Source organism: Chiloscyllium plagiosum, unplaced genomic scaffold (genome assembly GCF_037043375.1).
Source record: "Chiloscyllium plagiosum isolate Xiang-an unplaced genomic scaffold, Cpla_swu_hap1 HiC_scaffold_38, whole genome shotgun sequence".
Taxonomy (NCBI): Eukaryota; Metazoa; Chordata; class Chondrichthyes; order Orectolobiformes; family Hemiscylliidae; genus Chiloscyllium; species Chiloscyllium plagiosum.
The window spans coordinates 58227499-58245790 of record NW_028270176.1 but is presented as its reverse complement, the minus strand read 5'-3'; the positions used below and the strand labels follow the sequence as shown (position 1 = coordinate 58245790).

The following is an 18292-nucleotide window of genomic DNA, read 5'->3' as shown; positions in this document are numbered from 1 at the left end:
CACAGCCACCTTTACCAAAGAATGATCACATTTCACAAAATTGAAGGCCGAGAACATGTCTCTTGAAAGGAGCTGAAATCAAACTCTCAATTTTTGGAAGGATTTTTATTAAACCTGATTGAACATTTAAACCTCAGAGCATAATCTTTGCTTTTTTAAACAACGTGTGTGGGAAACATCCCACATCTTGCTAAAGGTTCAGTTCAGTCTGATACATAGAGCCAAAGGTCAAGCAAACATCACACTTTCCATTCACTTCTACAAATTGTTTGTAAAATCATTGTCACGTTAAAGAATTGGATAATAAATGTCATTGTATGCAATAAGAGTGAAGCCTGTGACAGCAGATTTAGCTTTGGAGGGCAGTGAATGCGCTTTCTAAATTCTGGGAGCACTTTGGGAGACTGCTCCCAGATGGTGATAGTGAGCACATCTGGAATGCACTGTTTAGATTTGGGAATCCATGTGAAACAATCTGTGGTTTCACTAATACTTGGCTTGCGTTGTTGGTGTACAGTAAGCAATTCATAAAGTTACTTATGTATTATTGTTGACTACCTGAATGGTATTCAAATCTGCCAGGTTACCTTCAATAGTGTGAATGCATCTATTGTAAATATTTGGAATATTCCAGAACTGCCCAGTGCTTGGCAAATTCAGTGGGGACAAAAAAATCACATTGAGTAATTTGAAATTAAGAATCCAAGAGGACTTAACCACTGAAGTATTCAATTCAAATAGTTAAATGGAGTGCTCACATTTAAAATACCTCTTATCCATAGGAATGGATGGACTGACAGAATTGGGACCAAATTCCTGGCGGGGGCATGTGAAATGTGCTTTGATAAAGTCACCTGCATTTACCAACAATAATTTGGCAAGCTCGGAAATTTAACAAAACAATACGAGCTTCATTGCTGCTCCAGTCGGGTCCCAAGCTCTGTGAATAAATTAACAATGTTCAGGTTTATTGCATACACTCTGAAACACGTGTTTCTTCAATAGATCTTGCAAGTTTCCCCAATGAGCACAGTCAATCCAAATGATGTGGCTAACTTTGGCCAACTCATTTCTTTCTGAGCCTCTATAACCTGAAGAGTGACCAGAAGCAATTAGTCCACATATGTGGGAACATTACCGACGAGGATGTTTTCCTTCAGAATTGACTTCCATATATTCAGTGCCCAGAAAAGATAAAAAGCTTGTTACCTTTTATAGAGCAATGATTCAGTGGGAGTAAAATGCCAACATTTTCTTGCTTAACAATCAAGCTGCCTAAATTTTAAACATGAACACTTCTTAATAGTTCACTATAACCTAACGAAATATTTTATGCGAAACAAATCACATGATACATAGTTATTCAGATAATAAAACAAGTTTGGTCATTGAAGAACCCAGAGGAAAAGGTCATGAAACAATGTGAGTCTGATATACCTCAATCATCATTTCAAGTGCATTCTCTGCATAAATCCTCCTTTTCCTCCTCGAAGTATTCAACTTCTTGAATAATTGAGAGAATGAAATCATAGTTGTACAACACAAAATCAGACCCTTCAGTCCATGCTGACCAGATATCCAAAATCAATCTAGTCCCATTTGCCAGCATTTATTCCATATCCATCTTAAACCCTTTCTACTGATTATCAGTTTATTTTACTTTATCAGCACCTCAAATACTGACATTTGTTTTCTCCCAATATTGGTTAAAGGAATCATAGGTTCATTTATCTAAGTTAATTTTGTAATCTTTCACAAAGAAACAAGTGAGAACAACATATAGCTGAGTGCCAAACAAAATACTACAGCTGCGCGATATCTGGGAACACTCTAAAGCTGAGGCACTGATACTGCACAAGTTTGTCAGCACGGTTTCAATTACTGACAATAATTTAGTAATGTCTTAGCCTTCACATAGTTAAGGTAAATGTGAGGTAGCTGAATTTCATGAATTGGTTCCTATTGCACTTTGATCAACAAAAATTATTCTTGGTTTAATCTACTCAAAGGAGAAAGTGACGACCAAAGAAGCTGGACATCAGAGTCGAAAAGTGTCATGCTGGAAAAGCACAGCAAGTCAGGCAGCATCCGAGAAGCAGGAGAGTTGATGGTTCGGGCATAAGCCCTTCATCAAGAATCACAGGCTTCAGAAAAATAACTGGCATAGACTTATGCCAATACATATGTAGAAGGGTCAAAGCACGTTACTATCAGATTAGAGACTAATTTCAGATTTGGTACCATTCAGTGCAACATTTCAGTATGATATTTACATATGTACCTAAAAGAGAAGTTGTTTGTAATTACAAGCTCTAGAATGATGATAGAATTAAATCTGGAAATAAAGCTGGTGAACAAGATGGCAAAGTGAAGTCCCATCAGTATTGCCTTGGGCAGTGTCAAGTAAGAATTTGACAACAGAGTTGCCACTTTGAGGTAACCTGCAGTCTGGCCAAATTGCAGCAAAAATCTGTTCAATTTTATCTGCAAACTATTGAATGCAAAATCCTCCTTGCACAATAATGAGACAGCATTTTGGGATGTCATTTTTAAAATATATTATTTTCAAAGTTACTCACAATTAAGAGTGATCACTTGGTGCTGTCTGCATAACACAGTATGAAAAGGAATTAACAGAAAAACATTATAACCCAAATTCAGAGTCACTAATTCATTGATATTACATGGGTCCAGCATTGATAAGTAATCGATTTTTAAAAATAAATACAGATACATTTACTAACTACATTGGAGTACAGTCAAGTTTCTTACTGACAGGTTTAGACAGAGTCCGCATGGATTTAAGAGACGGGAATCATACTTAGCAAATCTACTGAAAGAATCTACAGAGTCGAATATTAAAGGAAGAAAGTGCAGGACGTTAGAAAAGCTGATCATTAAACATGGTAGACTGGGTTTTGTGAAAGAGAAACTATATTTGACAAATTTGCGATAGTTCATTGAGGAGATAACAAGCAGGGCTGATAAAGGGCAATCCAATGATGTTCTGTATTTGGATTTTAAAAATCCAAATGATAAGGTGCTACATAAAAGTTAATTGCACAATTTAGGAGCTCATGGTATCGGCGTATTGTATTAGCATGGACTGAGGATTGGTAAACCACACTGGCTGTTGCTGAGTCCTCACTTGGAGTACTGTATACAATGTTAGCTCCCATATTTAATAAAGGATAAACCAACATTGGAGACCATTCAAAAAAGATTCACTTAGGTGCTTTGAGGACGAAAGTGTTGACCTATCAAGAATAGATAAGCAGGGATGATCTTCTGGAAACAAGATTCTGAGGAGCTTGACAGAGGAGATGTTGACTAGATCTTCTAGCACCAGTGAAGTCTCAAACCAGGGGACATTACATAAGGGAACATTCATTTTAGAAAAAGTAAATATTTTTTTCTCTCAGTGAATGGCTCGAATTTTCTCACCCAAACAATTGAGAAAGTTAAATGTGGGAGGGGAATGGTTGGGTTACTCTTCGGAGGGTTGTTCTGGCTTGTTGGGCTGAAGGCCTGTTTGTTTCCACACAGTAGGGAATCTATGATTCAATCACAAATTATTTTAAAAGAGGGCAGATAGATTTTTGAAATATTGAGCAGTTGAGGGCTTGCAGATCAAGCATAAAAGAGGTGTTGAGGTCTGGGTTGGCCCAGCCATGATCTGATAGAATGGGGGAACAAGCTGAAGGTGATGAATGCCCTACTCCTGCTCCGATTCCTTGAGGCTCCATTTCATGCTTTTTTTGTTTCCAAAGAATACAATGTGTTAAAGATCTCTGATGTTGTGTAAAGGAGTGAAAATGGGGTGTTTATGTACTGATTCAGGTAGCATTGATTCATCAATCACAGCTATACAGTCATGACTAGGAAGGCAATTCCCTCCATGAAGAAAGGAAATCTACTGCAGAGCTCACACAAAGGGAATCCTTACCCTCAGTAATCTCTCCCATCACATTACCCAACATATCAGCTGAAGCAGGACACACTTCACATGCTCTAGCCAACGAAGGACCCCCGGGTGATTGATGTCAGCACCGCGCCAATGGAAGGACGGTGGGCGGAGTTGGAGGACCTAGCGGGCGGTTGGTCCTCCAACCAATCAAAGTGAATGTAGGGCGGAGCTAAACTAAACCATGTGATCACCCTCGCGCGCGGCGCGCAGTCGCTGTCATGAATGCTCGGCAAGTTATGGAGAGAAAGGAAACGGTAAGGAAAGAAATAAACAGGGAAACGGGAGAAAAACTGTGTTGCTATTTTACAAACAAATTGTCTGCGTCGGAAAACACAAATTTGAACGTCCCAATCCCGTGTTTGCAGTAAATGAGGAATGGCCTCAGCGCGGCTGCAGGCCTGAGTGAGCGCCGCCATCTTTATTCGGGACAATGATTCACTGGACACGTGCACCGCCGCCATCTTTGTAGGGGGCAAGGTGCAGCCAGGCGCATGTGCAGCCTTTCTCAGTATAGAGTCATTGTGATCATAGCAGCCAATACAGCTCTGATTCACCTCTGGGCTCCCTCATCACCACTTTGTCAATATCTAGCTTCCTCAGTCTCGAACCATGGGTGTATTTTTGGTCTGTTTACGACTGTATTATTACTTTTATAGACCCTTTGTAAATTAGTTTTTCATTGCGGCCCCGCCCCTGACCATGTACTGCTCTGTTATCAGATTATTTTCTTGAATATTTTTGACAGTCAAGAATTCTTTTTTCCAACAAGCAAGTGTATTTTCCTTCCATTTCTGACTATCAAATTCTGCCCCATTTTCATTCCCTGTAATGCATTTTGCATTCCCTGAAACATCAACTGTGTTTCTCCTTCCACAGACAGCAGTGATTAATGCCAAAGCCCTGTTGTTTGTGGAGAGGGTGATGTTTGACTTACTTGTACTGCTGCAGTTTGTGTGGTGAAGGTGCTCTCACAGTGTGGTTGGGTATGTGGCATTATAGGTTATTTTCAGATCATCACTGTTGCTGAATGAATAATGTCCAAATCAACAACAGTTTGTATTTTTATTATCATGCTTATAATTTCACAAAAATACTATTGAGAACTTTAGACATAAGGCCAGAGATGGAGATATTAGGTCAGGTGACCAAAAGCATTGACAAAAGGCAGGTTTTGAGGAATGTCTTAAAGGTGGAAAGCAGACCTGTGAGGTTTTGGCTGCGAATTTCAGATCATGCTGCTTCAGCAACTGTAGAAATAGCCACACAGGTGAAGTAATGAGTTAACAAATGGTTAGGAGTCTCGAAGAAAATGGGTTGTCAAGGTCTCAAAGTGTGTGTGGTTCAGGGATCTAGGGATTATCACAGCCAGGAATTAAATCAAGTGTGAGAATTTTAAATTGAGAGACATTGGCCAGCTGCTGGCAGGTGAGACGAGATTGGGTTGGGGTATCTGGTCGGCATGGACAGGTTGAACCGAAGGGTCTGTTTCCTTGGTGTACATTTCTATAGCTGCATGCTGTTGATTATAATTAGGAGTCTTTTGATGAATCAACAAGCAGAGATTTAGACTTTCTTGAGATTACAGGGAGGTTGAATGTGGGAAGCTGGCCCTGAGTGTGTTTGGAAAACGAAGTCTGGAGATAACACACGATGGATGAGAGTTTCAGTATATGAGCTGAGAGGAGGGTGGAATCAGCTAGAATTAGTGGTCTTGGAGTGGGACTGAGCTGACACACTCACCTCACCTCTGGGATACAGCTGGTTGCCAGATTGTGAATCAGGGCGGTAACACAATCGGGAGCTGAGTGGCCCTGGTGGTGCCTAAAATGAGTGTCACTCAGCAGGCTGTTGCGGAGCAGCTGCTGCTTGGTAGCCCTGTTGATGACATCTTCCATCACTTTATAGCTGATCGAGTGTGGACTGATAGAGGGAAATTGGCTGGGTTGGATTCCCCAGTGTTTTTGTGTTGAACATCCCTGGGCAATGTTCCACATTGTCGGTAGATGCCAGTGCTGGAGCGGTCCGTGGCTCGGTGGGTGGCAAGTCCTGGAGCACAAGCTATCAGTATTATTGCCAGAATGTTGGCAGGGCCCGTAGCCTTTGCACTACTTAACCATTTCTTGATGTTATTCAAACTGAATCGAACTGGCTTAAAACTCACATCTGTGATGTTGGAAACCACTGGAGAAGGCTGAGATGGATCATCCCACTTTGCACTCTGGCTGAAGATTGCTGCAAATGCTGTCTTCTTATCTGATGCATGAGTGTGTGAGACCCCTTCATCAGTAAAGGTGGGGATATCTGTGATGTTTCCTCCAGTGAGTTGTTTAATTGTCCATCACCGTTCACAACTGGATGTGGCAGAACTGCAGAGTTCCGATCTGATCCATTGGATGTAGAATCACTTAGCTCTGTTGCTTGCTGCTGATGCTGTTTGATAGCTTCACCAGGTTGGCACTTCAGTTTTAAGTCTGCCTGATGCTGCTCATGGCATGCCCTCCTTTCCTGTCCATTGTGATGGGTGAGACCGGGATTTACAAACCCATGCGATTACTGATTGTTCTGGAGTACAGTTCTGCTGCTGTTGATGTCCCACAGTGCCTCAGAGATTCCCAGTTTGAGATCCTATATCTGTTCAAAGTCTGTCCCCATTAGAACGGTGATAGTGTCACTCAACACAATGGAGGTTTTTCTCAACTTTAAAGCAAGACTTTGTCTCCAAAGGAAATGTGTGATGGTCGCTCGTACTGATACTGTCATGGACAGATGTATCTGCAGCTGGTCAATTCATAACAATGAGATCAAGTATGTTTTTCCCTCTTGTTGGTTCCCTCACCACCCGCTGCAGACTCAGTTGAGCAGCTATGTCCTTTAGGACCTGGCCAGCTCAGTCAGTAATTCTGTTGCAGAGCTAGTCTCGATTGTGGACATTGAAATCCTGTACCCAGAGTACGTTTGACACCATTTTATTGCCTGAATGCTTCCTCCCAATGTTGTTCAACGTGAAGGAGAAGTGAGTCATCAGCCAGTACAGTACATGGTAATCAGCAGGAGCCATGAGGCATCCTGGTCTCCGGAGCCAATGCTGTGTACTCCTAGGGCAAATCCTCCCTGTCTGTACGCCACTGTGCCACCACCTCTGCCTGCTCTGCCCTGCCGGTGTGACAGGACATATCCAGAGATTTCAGGAGAAAGTGAAGACTGCAGATGCTGGAGATCAGAGTCAAGAGTCTGGTGCTGGAAAAGCAGAGCAGGTCAGGCTGATGAAGGGCTTAGGCTCCAAACGTCGATTCTCCTGCTCCTCGGATGCTGCCTGACTGTTGTGTTTTTCCAGCACCACACTCTCGATATCTAGATATGGTGATGGTGGTGTCCGGTCAATGTTTGTAAGGGATGATTCCGTAAGTATGACTATGTCAGGCTGTTCCTTGACTAGTCTGTGAGACAGCTCTGCACATTATGGCATCAAAAACCATATGTTAGTGAGGAGGACGTTGCACCACTGAGAGGGCTAAATCTGTGGTTGTATTAAATGGTGCCTTGTTAGATGCCGAGTGGTCCATCCAGTTTCATTCCTGTGTTGAGACTTTGCAATGATTAATACAGTGAATAGCTGGCTGGGCCGCTGTCAGGTTGGCAGGATTTTTTTCGCCATTGATAATGGTTTCGTGGAGATCAGGAGACTCTTAATACGTTTTTTTTTCTTGAATTCAGATTCCACCATCTGCCAAGATGGGATTCGAACCAGGACTTCAGTCATTTGTTTTAATAATCTGGATAAAAGCTACATCAGGTTTGTTCACTCATTTTAAATATCACTAACCCTGGTTTTATTTCTTTGTAAAACACTGTCCATCATCCTGTCTCCTCCATCCTCCCCTCCAACAACGAGTGAGGAGCACATGGAGTTTCTCTGTCACTAAGACTGAGATAATCCGATCTGCTGCTTCTCTCCGTCCCACGAGCCCACAGAGCCAAACTGCCTCACGTGGTGTTCCTGGTTTTTGTCCTAAACCTACATCTTTCTCCAGTCTCTTGTCAAGCCTTATCAGAGCTCACTTTGACCCTTTACCCTAATCTCGCTAAATTCATTTTCCAACTCTCTTTCCTCCGCTGCCACCTCATCAACCCCCCTCGCCAATTCATAGATATTGTTCCTTGTTCTGTCTGTTGGTCTTTTCTGGTTATGTCCTTCTCTCCCATTCTGTGAAAAACTAATATTTGACCTCACCGTTGTTGGAAAATCCTGCTCCATCTCCACTCTCCCTTTCCTTTCTGAATTCCTTGCATTTGGTGTCCCTCAACGATCTATCCTTGGTCTCTCCTGTATCTCACGTACATACTGCCAGGAGGTGATGTCGTCCAAAAACACTGTTAGGTTTGACATGTACACTGATGATGCCCAGCTCTCCCTCCCCATCATCCCTCTCCATTACTCCACTGTTACTCAGTTACCAAACTCCTTACCACATTGCCACTACTCGATTAGCTGCAATTTCCTCCAATGAAACATTGTCACGGTTAAACCCATTGCCTTACCTTTACTTTTCTGCTGAGCCCCTCCCTCCCACTGGGAACTCTCTGAGGCAGAACAACACTCTTCACAATATTGCTGTTATATCTGACCCCAAGGTGACCTCCTGATCAGACATCCACACAATCACAACACCAGGAATTCCAATCTCTTAAACGTTGCTTTTCTCCACCTCACCCCAGCTCCATTGCTACTGAAACCCCTTACCCGCATCTGTGTCACCTTAAGCCTGAATCCAAAACAGAACCCTTGATTCTGTGACTCAGAATCTGGTTTCAGACTCCCCTCTCAGTATTTACCCTCAGACACATCCTCTCAGTATTTATCCTGTCAAACCCCTGAAGAATCCCATCTGTCTCAATGAGACCACCTCTCTTTCTCCAAAATCCAGTGAGTAGAGTCCCAATCTTTTCAGCCTTTATTTAAAAGATAATCCCTCCAAACCAGGGATCATCTCATTGAATCTTCCCTGAAATTCCTCCAATAAAGTGACACATTTCCTTATCTAAAGGGACCACAACTGCTCTCATTACTGCAGATATGGTGGTCTCACCAGCAGTTCCACACGTTACTCTCGGGTATATACTCCAAACTCTCATACTGAAAACCTTTGAAACAAAACATTCGATTCCCCTTCCTGATTCCCTGTTGTAACTGTGTGGTAGCTTTCTGTGTTTCCTGAACAATTTACCCTGGTCCCTTTGTTGTGCAGCTTTCTATAGTTTCCACCATTTAAATAATACTTTGTTCTTTTATTATCTTCTCCAAAATGACCAACTTCCCATTTTCCCAAGTTACACCCCGTCTGGCAACTTGTTGCCCCCTTCTCCTATGCATCTTTCTTTTCATAATCCTCTTAGACCTTTACAGTTATGCCTTTTCTAGGAGATATCCCCCCCCCTTCCCATTCTTCTAAACATTTACTGGGAGCACTGGGCAGTGGGAAGCAGACAGAGTTGCTATCTTTATAGGGATACGCTTTGGAGTTATTGAGAGGATCTTCCTCCCCATTGGTCAGGAATGGAGACAACTTGCCCATCGTTAGGCATTAGCCTTTCACACCCATGTCTTATTGATGAGGCAGAGCGACAGCACGGAATGAAAGAAAAGAAAGTAATTCTTGTTCCCCATATCTCACTGACGCTTGGATCATTTTCTCCAATGTGTCAAAGAACTGCTGTGTTCAGTCACATGAGATCTCAAGTTGCAATTTCCCAGAAACCCACAGATTTCCCCCTGAGTTGACTGCTGATGTCCTCAAGGGTAATATGTACAGTCATCCTGGGCCACAAGGAGGGGATGGTGTGGGTTTCTAACTTGAACTGAGAGTGACAGATTTTATAAACTTGTATTACAGGATATTACAGGTGGACATTCAGATGGTAATCTCAGTAAATGTTCTGCTAAACTCTGATTGAATTACTCAGTATATCAGGACCTGTGTGTGTGAGTATTGTGTTCCAGATCAATCCAATTTGCTGCTTAAAAATTCTCCTTTGAATCATCGCATTCTCGCAAAAGGTCTCCCCAAACCTTCAATGTTTCATGTAATCCTTATATAATGACCTGATGAGTGTAAGGTTTATTATTCGAATGTGTAATTTTTGTATAATGATGTCTCGGAGAGGGAGCAGAATATTCTTAAAGGAGAGAATAACCATTTTGAGGGGAGGCTGTTGTTTATTGGTATCAATGACATAGGAATAGAAGAGTTTGCATTGTTGGATCATTGGAATCTCTTGTGGGGTAGAATTGACCTCCATCAGAAGGATGGATTGTACTGGTACTGGAAGGGAACAGTTGCCAGTGTTATTCAGGAGGCATTAAACCAGTGAAGGAATGTGGGTAAACCCAGAGAGAGAATGAGGGAAGAGTTCATGATGGAGAGGACCAGCAGCTTAATGTTCCAGTGTTTAGATGCTATAGCAAAGATAGAAAGGGGGCAACAGAGCAGGGGGAGTGGTATTTTTGATTAGGGATAACATTACAGCTGGGCTTCAAGAGAGTATTCCTGGGAGTACATCCAGGCAGGTTATACAAGTGGAACTGAGAAATAAGAAAGGGATGATCTCCTTATTGGGATGGTACTATTAACCCCCCCCCCCCCCCCCCACTTCCCCAATAGTCAGCAGGGAGTTGAGAAGCAAATTTACTAAGAGATGACTTCTCTGTAAGAATAGTATGGTTGTGTACAAGACTTGACCTTCTTTGTTATTCATTCACAGGATGAGGGTGTCACTGGCTGGGCCCAAAGGGCAGTAAAGAGTCAACTACATTGCTGTGGGTCTGGAGTCACATGTAGGCCAAACCAGGTAAGGATGGCAGATTCCTTCCCTGAAGGATATTAGCGAATCTGATGAGGTTTTTTTTCGCAGTAATCAACAATGGATTCATGGTCTTTAATAGATTCTTAATTCCAAATTTTTATTGAATTCACATTCCACTCTCTGCCGTGACAGGATCCAAACCCTGGGCCCCAGAACGTTATCTGGGTGTCTGGATTATCCATCTAGTGATAATCTCACGAGGCCATTTGGCAGGGTGAGTGACTGAGGTATCTGTAGGGCAGCACATGAGCACCAAAGATCCCATGGTCTCTGCGGAAGATAGAAAGGGCTGGGGAGAGAGATATATCCCTGGTGGTGGAGTCTGACTGTAGGTAGCGGACATAGCAGAGATTAATGGCAATTGGTGGGTGGCAGGTGAGGACCGGGGGATTATATTCTTCTTGTGGTTGGAGGAGTGGGGGGAAGGCGGAGGTACAGGAAGTGGAGGATATGCGTTGGAGTGCATTGTTGATCAAGTGGGAGGGAAATCCGGTCCTTGAAAGAGGAAACCTTTCTTGGATGTCCTGGAGTGGAATTGCTTCTGCTGGGCGCAGATATGGCAGAGGCTGAGGAATTGGGAGTACAGGATCACGTTTTTACAGGAATATACTCGAGGGTAATCAGGAGAGCAAAAAGGGGACTTGAAATATCTCTAGGAAATAGTTTTTAAGGAGAATCCAAAGAGATTCTACAAATACATTAAGGATAAAATAATAACCAGACGGAGAATAGGAATTCTTAAAGATCAACAAGGCCATCTATGGAACAACAGGAGGTGGGAGAAATACTATGCTATTCTATTCTAGAGAGTTTGGAGAAATAAATAGTGATAACTTGAAAAGTGTCTAGATTACAGAGGAGGAAGTAGTGGATGTCTTAAACAGTAGCAAGGTGGATAAATCCCTGGGACCTGATCAGGTGTATCCCAGAAATTTGTGGAAAGCTAGGAAGGTGATGGCAGTGCCCCTCCCTGAGGTATTTATATCATTGTTTGTGACAGGTCAGGTGCTGGAAGATGGGTGCCATTATTTTAAAAAGGTGGTAAGGAAAGGCCAGGGAACAAGAGAACAGTCAACCTAACGTCAGTGGTAGGTAAGTTGTTGGAAGGGATTCTGAGGGATAGGATTTACATGTATTTGGAAAGACAAGGATTGATTAGGGATAGTTAACGTGGCTTTGTGTGTGGGAAATTCTCTCTCTCTAACTTGATTGAGTTTTTTTGAAGATGTGACAAAGATGATTGATGGATTTTGGAAAGGCAAATCAGAGCAGGACTTGTACACTTAATGGTAAAGTCCTTGGGAATGTTGCTGAACATAGAGACCATGGAGTGCAGGTTCATTGTTCCTTGAAAGTAGAGTCGCAGGTAGGCAGACTAGTGAAGGTGGTGTTTGGTATGCTTATATTTATTGGTCAATGCATTGAGTACAGAAGCTGAGACGTCAAATTGTGGTTGGACAGGACATTGATTAAGCCATTTCAGGAATTCTGTTTTAAGTTCGAAATTCCCTGTTCTGGAAAGGATGTTGTGAATCTTGAAAGAGTTCAGACAAGATTTACAAAGACTTTGCTAGGGTTGGAGGATTTGGACTACAGGGAGAGGCTGAATAGGCCAGAGTTAATTTCCCTGGAGAGTCAAAGACTGGGAGGTGACTTCATGGAGATTTATAAAATCATGAAGCGCATGGATAAGGTGAACAGCCAGGGTCCTTTCCCCCCAGTTAGGTGGGATCAAAATAAGATCACATGGGATTAGGTTGAGAGGGCAAAGATTAAAAACGGATCTAAGGGGCAAAGTTTTCAAGCTGTGTGTGGTGTATGTGTGGAATGAGCTACCAGATGAAATAGTGGAAGCTGATACAGTTACAACATTTGAAAGGCATCCGATTGGGTACATGAAGAGGAAGAGTTTCCAATGATACGGACCAATAGCTGGCAAATGGGGCTCCATTTGTTGAGGATTCCTATTTGGCATGGACAAATTGGACCAAAGGTCTGATTCTGTGCTGTACATCTCTATGACACTAATAAATGAAAATAAGATGTGTTCCTCTTTTGTGGAGAGCTAGCAGAAGCACAGATAATTGTCCTTGGAGCTGAGAAGGTTAAGCAGTGATTTTTGACCAGGTGCAAATTTGTTTCTAGGATAGCTAATCTGCAGAGAGAGTGGAAATGTTAACAATGTCACAATTTTAGTAACTATTTTCAGGTAATTGGCAAATAATGTGAACATTATTTTATTCAGTAAGTTCTGAGTATCTGGAATTTTACTTTTTAAGGGAAGATTTGGGAGGCTATGGGCAAATGGGAAGGGAATTTGGACAGATTTGCAGCATCTCCAGAGGGAGAGGGTACATCCCAAATGGGCTGAATAGCCCCAGCCCCTGTGCTCTGTGATACTGCCCCATTGACTGTGAATGTTGTCGCTCATCCCAGGGCAGAGAGAGGCAGAATCCCACCACTCACCTCACAATGGGCCCCGATGATTGATGTCAGCGCAGGCCAATAGGAGGCAGAGGGCAGTACTGGAGGACCAGGCCGTACCAGTTTGTCTTCCAACCAATCAGAGTGAATGAGGGCATCCTCAAGGCTGGAACTAAAGAAAGGCACATATCGCAGAGATTTGAGAAACTGGAGGACATGAGATAGGGAGCGTTCTGTGGCTGGTGAGGAATTATATAAATAAGGAAGAGTTGTGAGGCTGGATGAGGTGACAGTGATCAGGAGAGTTGAGGATGGAGGAATTTAGAGTTAGTGAGGATTAGAGTCATAATGTTATACAGCAAGGAAACAGGCCCTGTGGTCCAACCAGTCTATGCCAACCATAATTCCAAACTGAATTAATTGTACGTGCCTCCGCTTGGTCCACATCCATCCAAATATTTCCTATTTATGTACTTATCTGAATGTCTTTTAAATATTGTAATTGTATTCACAGCTACTCCTTCCTCTGGAAGTTCATTTCACACATATAAATTTTTTTTTAAAACCCTAATGTCTTTTCTCAAATCTTTCTCGTTTCTTCTCAAAATGAATGCACCCGAGATTTGAATCCCCCTCTCCCTCGTCCATTCACCTTATCTACACTCTTTCTGATTTTATAAACCTCTAATAAGGTCACCCCTCAACCTCCTGCACTCCAGTGAAAAAATTCCCAGCCTATCCAGCCTCTCCTGAGAACACAATCCCTCCATTCATGGCAACATGCAGGTAAATCTCTCCTGAACCTGCTCCAATTTAATAATATCCTTCCTATAACAGCACAACCAGAACTGGACAGAGTATTCCAGAAGAGGCCTTTCCAACGTCCTGTACATCCTCAACATAACGTCCCAACTCCTGTACTCAAAGGTCTGAACAATGAAGGTAAGTGTGCTAAGCATCATAACCACCTATGTGGTTATGTGTCTACATGTGACACAAACGTCAAAGACGTGAAGTCCTCGGTTTCTTTGTTCCCATATCACTACTCAAGGCCCTACTTTTATTGAGTGTAAGTCCTACCCTCGTTTGTTTTGTCAGGATGTTATATTTTGCATTTATTCCAATCCAAAAAATTTTTGAGTATAAAGGCAGTAGGAGTATAATTAAGAGGGAAATCAGGAGGCAAAAAAGGGACATGAGATAGCTTTGGCGAATAGGGTTAAGGATAATCCGAAGGGCTTTTGTAAATAAATGAGGAACAAAAGGCTAACTAGGGAGAAAATAGAGACCCTCAAAGATCAGCAAGGCAGCCATTGTGTGGAGCTGCAGGCAATGGGCGAGATAGGGAAACAAGTATTTTGCATCAGTGTTTACTGTGAAGAAGTACATGGGAGATATAGAATGTGGGGAAATAAATGGTGACATCTTGGAAATTGTCCATATTACAGAGGAGGAGGAGGTGCTCATTGAGTGGCTAAGGAGCTGGTGCAGGGGAAAAGGATTCACGTTTTTTGGATCACTGTGATCTCCTCTGGAGTAGAGTTGACCTGCATAAGAAGGATGGATTGTACCTGAATTGGAAGGTGTCTAATGTCTAGGCAGGGAGACTTGCTGGTGATACTCAGGAGGCATTAAACCAGTGAGGGAGTGGGTGTAAACCCAAGAAGATAGTGAGGAAAGAGATATGTCTGAGGCTGGTACAGTTCAGAAGTCAAATAGTCAAGGCAGGCAAGGGCAAGGCACAGAATGAAGTCGGACTGAGCAGTTGCACTGCATTTACTTCAATAGAAGAGGCCTGACAGGGAAGGCAGAGGAGCTCAGGGTATGGTTTTGAACATGGCACTGGGATATTATAGCAATTACAGAGGCATCACTCAGGGATGGATAGGACTGGCAGCTTAATGTTCCAGGGTATAGATGCTATAGGAAGAATAGGAAGGGAGACAAGAGAGGAGGGGGAGAGGCATTTTTGATTCGGGATAGCATTATGTTTTTGCTTAGGGAGGATATTCCTGGGAGTACGCCCAGTGAAGTTATTTAGGTGGAACTGGGAAATAAGAAAGGGATAATCACCTTATTGGGGTTTTCTGCATGGATTTCGTCCGGGTGCTCTGGTTTCCTCCCACAGTCCAAAGATGTGCAGGTTGGGTGGATTGTCCAGGCTGATTTGCCCATAATGTTCAGGGATGTGTAGGTTGGCTGGCCCTGGGAAATGCAATGTTACAGGGGGAGGTTAGGAGGCTCTCCAGGTCAGTATCAATGTGATGGGCTGAATGACCTGCTTCCACACTGTTGGGGGTCTCTGATAATTCTACTAATTTTAAAATAGTTACAGAAAATAATATACCAGATCTAAAAGTTAAGGTTCTGAATTGGACAAAGGCCAATTTTGATAGCACAAGGCAAGAACTTTCATCTGGACCCTCAAGCCTGCTCTACCATTCAATAAGATCAGGGCTGATCTTCTCATGGCCTCCGCTCCACTTTCCTGATCTCTCACCATAACCCTTAATTCTTTTCCTTTCACAAATCTACCTTTTGCCTAAAGGCATTCAAGTTGATAACGTCAAATGCTGCACTCGGCAGGGAATTCCACAGATTCACAACCCTTCAGCTGAAGAAGCTCCTCCTGAACTCAGTCATAAATCTGCTCCCCCTTATTTGAGGTAATGCTCTGTAGTTTGACCCGCCCCCTGTGGAAATAGCCTCCCTGCTTCTGTCTTGTCTACTCCCTTCCTAATTTTATTGTTTCCTATCCAACCTCCCATTTTTCTAAAGTACAATGACTATAGAACCAGTTTTCTCAATCTCTCCACATACACCTACCCTCAACTCCTGACTCAAACTACTGAAACTCCTCTGTACTCCCTCCAGTGCCAGTACATCTTCCTGAAGTAAGGAGACCAAACCTGTACACAGTACTCCAGGTGTGGCCTCCCCAGCACCCTGTACAGCTGCAGCATAACCATCCCTCTGGTAAGGAAGGACAATATTCCCTTCACTGCCTTAATTACCTGCTGCACCTGCAAACCAACTTCCTGTGATTCATGCACAAGGACACCCAGCTCCCTCTGTACAGCAGCATGGTGCACGTTTTCACCATTTCATCATCCAGTTTGCTGTTAGTCCGACCAAAATGGATGACCTCACATATCCCACCATCTCTTTTATCCCTGGGATGCATTCCATCAGAGCCAGGAGACCCATGTATCTTTCGGCTGTTACTTTTCCCAACATTACATCTTTACTGAGAATGATTGCTTCTGTATCCTCATCTGCCATTGCCTCCATAGGTCTGCGACAATGAGAGTATATAGACAGTAAGTTCCTGTTAAGGCCAAGGCTGGTCGGTGGAAAGAGTGCTGCCTGACGAAAGAAATTGAGGGCCTGGTCGAGAAAATGAAGGAGGGATATGGCAGGTACAGACAGCTGTGTTTGTGTGAATCCCTAGAGGAGTGTAGGCGCAGTAGGAGTATACTCGAGGTAAACCAAGAGGGCAAAAAGGGGACATGAGATAGCTTTAGGAAATAGGTTTAAGGAGAATCGAAGGTGATTGTACAAATACACTAAGGACAAACGAGTAACCAGGCAGAGAATAGGTACCCACAAAAATCATCAAGGCTGTCTGTGGAACCGCAGGAGGTGAGAGCGATTCTGTATGAGCGGAGAGGTTTTAAAAACAAAATGTGCACGTCAGAAAACACAAATTTGAACGTCCCAGTCTCGTGTTTTCAGTAAACGGGGAATTGCCTCAGTGTGGCTGCAGGCATGAGTGACCGCCGCCATCTTTATTTGGGGCAAGAATTCACTGGACACGTGCGGAGCCGCCAGCTTTGTAGGGGGCAAGGTGCAGCCAGGTGCATGTGCAGCCTTTCTCTGGTACAGAGTCATTGGGCAGGATCTACACAGAGCACATTCAAACTCAGAGAAATGGATGTTTGTTTCTGGATTTGTTTCGCCGTTCATTTAAATGATTTGGTATCGTAAATGAGTTTGCAGGTCATACAAAATTGGAGGTATTGTGGATAATGAAGAAGGTTACCTCAGATTACAATGAGATATTGATCAGATGGGGTTTAATTTAGATAAATATGAGGTGCTGCAGTTTGGAAAAGCAAATCAGGGCAGGACTTGTACACTGAATGGCAAGGCCCTGGAGACGTTTGCGGAACAAAGAGACCTTGGATTGCAGGTTCATAGTCCTTGCAAGTCCAGTTGCAGGTAGATAGGATGCTGAAGAAGGTGTTCAGTATATTTTCCTTTATTGGTTCGAGCATTGAGTATAGGATGTGGGAAGTCATGTTGCTGTACAGGACATTCGTTAGGCCACTTTTGGAATATTGTGTGCAGTTCTGGCCTGCCTCCTATCAGAAGTGTGCTGTGAAACATGAAAGGTTTCAAAAAAGACTTACAAGGATGTTGTTCGGGTTGGAGGATTTGAGCTGTAGGGTGAGGCATAAAAGGCTGGGGCTGTTTTCCCTGGAGTGCCATAGGCTGAGTGGTGATGTTATGGAGGTTTATACAATCATGAGGGGCATGAATAGAGTAAATGAACAAGGTGTTTTCCCTGGAGTAGGAGTGTCTAGAAGTAGAGGGCATTGCTTTAGGGTGAACGGATAAAATTTCAAAGGGACCTAAAGGACAACTCTTTCATGCAGTGGGTGGAATGAATGCCAGAGGAAGTGGTGGAGGCTAGTACAATTAAAACATGTTAAAGGCATCTAAATAGACACATGATATGATTAGGAAGCATTTACATGGATATGGGCCAAGTGCTGGCAAATGGGAATAGATTAGGTTTGGATACCTGGTTGGCGTGGATGAGTTAGACCGAAGGGTCTGTGTCGGTGCTATACATCTCTATGTGGGATCATAACAGCTTATACTGCTCTGCTTCATCTCTGGGCTCCCTCATGACCACTTTATCAATATCCAGCTTCCTCAGTCTCAAACAATGGGTGTATATTTGGTCTGTTTAGTATTTTACTATTACTTTTACAGACATTTTTGTCAGTTAATTTTTCACTGCCGCCCAGCCCC

The 18292-nt window shown here is 43.0% G+C and overlaps 1 protein-coding gene across 1 annotated transcript in view; it reads right to left on the bottom strand.

Annotated features, from left to right (window-relative positions):
• The window catches only part of LOC148139529 (uncharacterized), a 224345-nt gene that overhangs the window by 52734 nt on the left and 153319 nt on the right, over positions 1-18292 (bottom strand). The gene's annotated exons all lie outside the window — the stretch shown is intronic.